Source organism: Passer domesticus, chromosome 1, assembly GCF_036417665.1.
Source record: "Passer domesticus isolate bPasDom1 chromosome 1, bPasDom1.hap1, whole genome shotgun sequence".
Taxonomy (NCBI): Eukaryota; Metazoa; Chordata; class Aves; order Passeriformes; family Passeridae; genus Passer; species Passer domesticus.
The window spans coordinates 94,968,085-94,974,942 of NC_087474.1; the positions used below are offsets into that span (position 1 = coordinate 94,968,085).

Consider the following 6,858-nt stretch of genomic DNA (forward strand, 5'->3'; position numbering starts at 1 on the left):
CAGCCACTAATGTCCTGCTGCTTGCCCTGTGCGTCAGACAGAGATTTCTCCTGCTGGATCCACCATCCTCCTTTCTCAGCTGGGCAAGCATGCACATGTCCTTCTGAAAGGGTGGCCCAGAGCACTGGCTCCTTGTGCCCTCTGGAGTGCTGCCAGAGGACTTGTTTTGGGAAGAAGGGTGACTTCCTCACCAAAGAGTACAAGCAGCATCCACGGCATGACGGAAGCCCTACATTATTTCCTTCAGCTCCTGACACCACAGGTAAGCTGTAAAGACCATTTTTTTAGAAGAAGATAGGTAGAGCCTTGCAGCTGGACAATAGCCTCTTGCTGTCCCCAGGAGCTTTTAAACTGAGCTGCTGTAGGAGTGGCTCTGCATGGGGGAGCTGACCATCTCCCAGCTCTCAGCAGAAGCAGTCTCAGGGCAAAGTGATCCTATTAAAGTGCATCCCTTTCCCTTTCTAATATTTTCTTTGCCTACACAAATATTGCTTCATCTAAACACAACTCCTGCGTATGATTTGGCCACAGCCTACAGAGACACAAAATTGCTCCCCACAAAGTTAACCAAATTCTGACTGAGTTACCCTGATGTAATTGCAGCCCCCTGACACGTAAATTCATGCAGTCATCCAGATTCACAGCATTGGATCTGAAAACACTCACTGCTGTTAATACTGCAGTTGCTCTCCACAGCCAAGTCTAAGGCAAAGTGTTGAATGTTGAAAACACTGGAAGCTTATGTCTTACATCCAGCTCTGCCACAGGTTTCACGCTTATGACATCTTGTCTTTCCTCTCTGAGAAGTTGATGCTACGATGCTGACTTGGGGGTTGGCTGGTTGGTAAAATAATTTTTTCTGACTGTAACACTGTGATATGACAAAGCAAGTCTTTCCTAGGAATATATATGTCATAACAATTTCTCCGTGGCAGGCAAGTTTCTTTTGTCCAGAGGGAGATGTCCCATTTCATCAGAGAGAGTGCTCTACCTCAGCTATGGAGGAGTAAATGGAAAACAACATGTTAGTGCTCCATGTAAGGCAACAGGGAGCTGGTACAAGTTGTAATTCACAAAGGAGAAATAGGTGAAGAGCCTCTGCCATTTACCATGTCACTGGAACAGAAGAAGGGGCAGCATTTCCTCTTACAGAAGATGGCAGACCCAAACCAAACCTGCATGAACCAAGATGGGGATTTGGAAGTTTGGCTGTTTCCATCTTCCAGCCAACTGCTCAGTCACAAAAGCAGGGATCCTGGCTCATCCCTGTTAGTGTGAACATCTCCCACCACAGCAGCAAAATCACTGCAAGAAACAGAGTGGTTAGGGCACATTTAAATGCAAGGCCTACTCTGGGCTTGAAGGCAAATCCCCCTCAGTTTGGATGTGCTTAACATATGGTGTGCTAACCGTCTCCTGGTTTTTATTAGCATTTTTGAAAGGGTGGATTTGCTTCTACTTCAGAATGGAAAAACCCTGGATTTTTTTTTTTAATGAACCCATATCTGGTTAGCCCTTATTCTGATCAGCATGAAATGCCTTGAGAGTTATCCATTAGGAACACTATATAAGAAGTATTATTTTTCAAGTGTCCTGGAACACTTAAGATTTACTCCATGTGCTCTAAAATTGTCATTAGTTTGCTTATTCAAAATACCAAATATTTCAGGCAGAACAAAGGCAATGCTCTTCAGCAAGTACTAATTTCACAAGAAGTTTTAACTTCCAAGATTTATCCATATTTTAGCATAAGTCTCATTTGCAGTTATTTCATGCAGTTTTCTGCTTGAAAAAACAGTCTTAGCTTTAGGAGATAGTATATCTTGTCAGCCTTCATAATGCAAAAACTGTTAAAGCCATTACTTGGTTTAAATGCCTTGGAAGAGAATTTCTCCCCAAAGAAGTTTTGCAGAAACTTAAAAGAAAAATGGGAACTGAAGTTCAGAATGGAAATAATTTTGCAGCCTGAATTGCAGTGGAGGTGAACGGTATGGGCTAGAACATAAAATCTTTATTTCTGCTATTGCAATGCTAGAAGGCAGACGTTATTCACCAGAAAAGACGAAGATCATAAGCCCAGCCAGTCAAAAAATAAAAGGACTGGTCTCTCACGGTGGTTTTCTTTTATAAACAGCACTGTAATGGCCAAGTTGTTCTGTAGTGCTGGCTGACTGAGGCTCTCAATTGCATTCCCTCTGGCAGCAGGAATACCACTGGACAATCAGGTTAAAGTGAGGAATTTTTAGTCTAACCCATGAGCCACCATCCAGCAGCAGCATGTCCCAGCTGTAGCAGAGCCACCTTGAAAGTTGTCCTCCTACTTGAGTGAAGTGGCTGCAGGCCAAAAGGGATTAAATCTGCTGCCGCTCATTTTTCTAACAAAATGGAAATAAAGGTATCAAAACAGAAGAGTGTCCCAGGATCAATGCTTCCTGCTTTGAAAATAAACATCCCGGCTTCCCTTCTCTATTTACTGCATTTACCATTTATGCAGCAGCAGGAGACCGTTATTGTGTGACAATGTTCAGCTCTACTGACATTACCTCTTAATTATATCTTCATTAAAACCAAATTAGAAAGCGGTCAGGAAAGTTAAGCCAACTGAATTGCTCATTTGGCTGAACACCCTGACACTTTTTTTGGAAAAGTAATGCTGGCTCATGCAACAAAATGTTTAATGATCTGCCTCACTGCTGGGAAGTGTTGATTTTCACTTTAAATGGTGAACTTGCTGCTCAGTCACACTGCATTCATTCTGAATGGGCACTGCTTTGCTAAGTGCTGGCATGGCAGTACAGCTGGTTTAGCCTTTACCTGCAAGGTGATGCTGTTGGATTGGGTTTGCTGCTGCTGTCTCTTGACAGCCTTTCTTCATTAAAGCTGCAGGCAGAAATAATCTGTGCCCTGATGGGCACAGAAAGAATCAGGGAATTGCATTCCCCAACAGCAGAGTTGGTACCTCCCCTGCACTCTTACCTCCCCTGCACTATGAGGAGGGCAGAGGGATGCTGGGACAGACATCAGCTCAGCCAGCTGTGGGAAGCCTGTCCTGCTCCTGCAGGGCAGGGCAGGGTGCCAACCAGGCCAGCGGCATCACTGCTCCCTGCAGCACACCCCAGGAGAAGGTGCCACACACTGCCAGCACCATGCAGTGACCTTTGACATGCACCAAGCTGGGCTGCCTGCACACACCTTGCCTGCATGCTGGGGCAGGACAAGGGCACCGTGGCTTCTGAGGCAAGCCTTCAGCCAGCTCTCTGTCCTGCCTCCATGCAGACACCCTCTCTCCCTCGTGTGCTGTGGGAGGTGAGTGAGAGACACCCATGCTTCATGTCTGTCTGGCCATACCTGTGCCACAAACATCAGAGCAGAGCTCAGACATCCAACCCTTCAGTTTTACAGTTCCCAAGTCTTTCTCATGTCCCAAGGCTGCAGCACCTCCCAACAAAACTTTCTCTATAGCCTACAGCAGTCAGGATCTTTGGGAGTGAGTTGTAGCATCTAGACCTATGAGCTCAGGTTTTACCTGTCAAGTACATCCACAAGTCATCTGACAAATATCATCAGCCAGATGAACTGGGGAGAAAACCTCCATGAACCTACAGACACAGAAAAGGTGTCACAATTGCCAGTGCTCAGCAGACACACTCCATATTACCCAGTCTTTCTGTCATCACAGTAGGCTGATTTCCAGGGAACAATCAATTAATATCTAGGTATAATACAGGGGAAAATACTTAGAGGGGAATGTGATTCTTGAGGAGGTATTCTACATAAAGCTATGTAGGAAAGAAAAAAAGAAACTTCATTTTGAGAAGATGATGGATATCAGATTCCTTATGGCCCAGGTCTACCAGCAGAAAGGGTTTGCAGAATCTCAAGTGAAGAAAGCCAGAGGCGAAGTTTACCTGCAAACCTGGACAGCTCAATATCATTCATGCTTAGCAGCTTTGACAGCCAGAATCACATGGAGACATGGGAATACTGGAATCATAGATCCCTTGGTTCCACTGGTCTGATATGCACTTGCAGCTGCAGTTTAAATAAGACAAAATATGTGTTTTTTGTCTGAAAATTGAGAGCCAAAGAAGGAAGGATGTGTGAAAAATGTCTGGCTTCTTCTTGTTCAGAGTTTAGAGGAAGAGAATTTTTAATGGTATTACATGGATGCTACAGGGCAGAGCAGGCAGAATAAAGAAACCTTGCCTTTTCAGAAACAAGTTACCAGCTCTCCATTATATGTTTGTCAAGCAATTTAATGTGAAATTTCCAAAGAGAATCAATGCTGGCACAAATGTTGGGAGTCAGTCAGTGTGCTGCATATTTACAATGTCTGACATAAAAGAGAAAGCCCTGCAGTTTGGAGCCCTCAGTCCAATCTCTCTTATTCCTCTACCTCTCAGATGTATAGATGCAAGGAAATGACTCCAGTTGTCACTAAGTGTAGTAGGGGAGTCACCCTTAAAAGGTGATGATCTGCCCAGGATGCAGTGGATGGATTGTGTTGCATCTGGGGTGGGGAAGTTAATCAGAAGGAAAATGAGCACAAAGAGGAAGATACAAACCTTTTAATCAAGAAGTGATAATGAATCTCTTTGGTTTGGGTACTCTAACCCAAACCCAGAGAGGAGAAACTGTTTGTGTTCAGACAGGCTGTTTTTTCTCTAAGGTCTGTACCTTATATTTAGTTGCTGAATTTTATAGATAATTTGTGATGCTTCATTTTCAGGTCAAAACAAATGTGGCTTAGAAGGAAAAAAGGCAGAGAGACAGAGACCAGAAACATGTAGCAGAAATTAATTTGATGCAACAATTTCTGGTTCTGAAACAGAGCAAGTAAGATAAGGATGTGGCTGGTTTTGTGATCACTGTAATCAGCATGACTGACTGCTTACAGACGACTAATTTTCAGTTCTAGGGAGGTAAGTTGAGGCTTACATAGTTCAGCTTTGTGCTAGCACTACATGTAATGTAAGACAAATGACCTGTGAACTCCTAACACTAAAGAAATTGTGTATTATAAGAGAGCACAGAATGTAGACCTGGGGTGAAGTTACAGAAATACAGATTTGGAATCAGATGAAGTTTTAAACAAGCCTTGAGGTGAGTTTTCTTTCATTTTAATTTTTGCTCAGATCCATTCAGGCCCATCTGTAGTTTAAACAAATGTGATCATAACACTTTCATGGGTAAAGGGAAATGGATCTTGATAGATGGTCATTATATTTCATTTCGTTAACATTTGAATAACCAACAAGAAGAATTAACTTAATAAAGCAAGAACTGAGGTTCTGAGAAAGAGGAATGAAGAGAAAGATAAAATATTATTAAATTAAATGAACTACAGCTGTGCTGGACAGCCTAATTATAACATAAAGAGGAACAATGAAGCAGGGGGACACAAGTATCGACAGATGTAGATAAATAGCACAGAGGAGGAAGAGAGCGTGGGAAGAGCTGAAGTTATTGCAGGAGAAGAGAGGTAAGACAGCAGACAAAGACAAGGTGCCTGAACAGAATATACTTCTGTTCAAGAAGAACAGAGAGACCTAGGGCTGAGTACAAGCTCGAGGACTGTGACTCCAGGAGCACTCAGAATGAGGCAGGTTGGAGGTAGGACGCTGCAGTGGCAGAAGCTTGCAGAGTGCTCTGACTAAAATAAAACATTACTGCTCTTTTGCTCCCATTCCACACTGACATTACAACCCCCTGACTAGGAGGGGTTACCAGGCACATCCTAGTGATAGGAAGACATTCCATTCAGTGCTGAATAGAAACACTTCACAGCAAAATACACCAATGTAATTTTTTTACACTTTTCCTGAAAAAGAAACCAAACAAAATCCAACATGAGTGCCGAACACAATTTTGTTAAAACACAACAGGAGAAACCTTCCTAAAGAAATCTGATCCTCCCTGCTGCTGGGCACTAACAGCCTCGGTAATGTTGCATCCATATTGGTCATCCAGGTGGCCCTTGCACCTGGTTGTGTCAAGGAAAATCACCAATAAGTGCTGTTATTTACAGTCCCTGTTTCTCTAGGCAAAGTCTAGTCTTAATCAAAGGCAGTTCTTATCAGAGGTGAGAGTACAAGAAAAGGGGACTTCCACTCCAGCCCCTCCCACGTCCTGTCTGGCGCAGGTCCCTGGCAGTGGGCTCTTGGCTGGGCTTTGCCACTGGTGAGCTGCAGGGACACAAAAACTACAGTGGTTTTGACCTCCAAAACTGCCTTCCAAAGAGGGAAGGCACTGTGTGCTGCCACAATCGGTGGGTGTTAGATCCTCACAAGGGAGCGAGAGACAGCCTGAAAAGGAGCTCTGAAATAGGGCAGAGCAGACTGGTGCACAGAGGAGGTCAGGGGTGGGAGACAGGATTGGAACAGGATGGAGCAGACTAGTATGTCTTTGTCACACAGCTGTTGTCTTTACCAGGATATGCTGAGGGAAAAAGGGCAAGTTATAGAGGAAAACAAGTTGAATGAGTGACCTGAATGAGTCCGTGCTGAACTTCCAGTTTTCTGAGGAGCTCTTCAGGAGTAGACACAAATGCATAGAAGAGAAAGGATGCAGAGAAGCAGAAAAACAGTACAAACAACACATAACAGTTACAGGTAAGTAAAACTGAAACGACAATGTGAAAAAGAAAAATGGAACAAAGTGATGTTTAATGACACTGCTTTCCATGCTGAAAGGGCATGGAGTCTATATGCAGCTGGTGAGAAAAAGCTTGAATTTTAGCACATCTTTATCATGGGATGGCTCAACAAATTTTTTTCCTCTACTGTCTTTCTTCAAATCTTAAGTGTGTCACTAAGCCATAGACCCCAGGAAAAAAATAATTAGCTTGCACATGGCTAA

The 6,858-nt window shown here is 43.5% G+C and overlaps 2 long non-coding RNA genes across 3 annotated transcripts; one reads left to right on the top strand and one right to left on the bottom strand.

Moving 5' to 3' along the window:
- Nucleotides 1-646: 646 nt before the first annotated feature.
- On the bottom strand, nt 647-3,623 carry LOC135288891 (uncharacterized). 2 transcript variants are annotated; one of them, XR_010351746.1, is made up of 4 exons: nt 3,527-3,607; nt 2,815-2,904; nt 1,110-1,305; nt 647-996 (listed from the first exon to the last, which is right to left on the bottom strand). It is a non-coding gene; the product is annotated as an uncharacterized LOC135288891 (long non-coding RNA). The 2 variants fall into 2 exon arrangements; XR_010351747.1 differs by lacking the exon at nt 2,815-2,904 and having other exon boundaries at nt 3,527-3,623.
- Nucleotides 3,624-3,642: 19 nt separating this feature from the next.
- LOC135288899 (uncharacterized) lies at nt 3,643-6,581 on the top strand. The gene is made up of 3 exons (XR_010351749.1): nt 3,643-3,716; nt 4,730-4,922; nt 6,433-6,581. It is a non-coding gene; the product is annotated as an uncharacterized LOC135288899 (long non-coding RNA).
- Nucleotides 6,582-6,858: the final 277 nt, after the last annotated feature.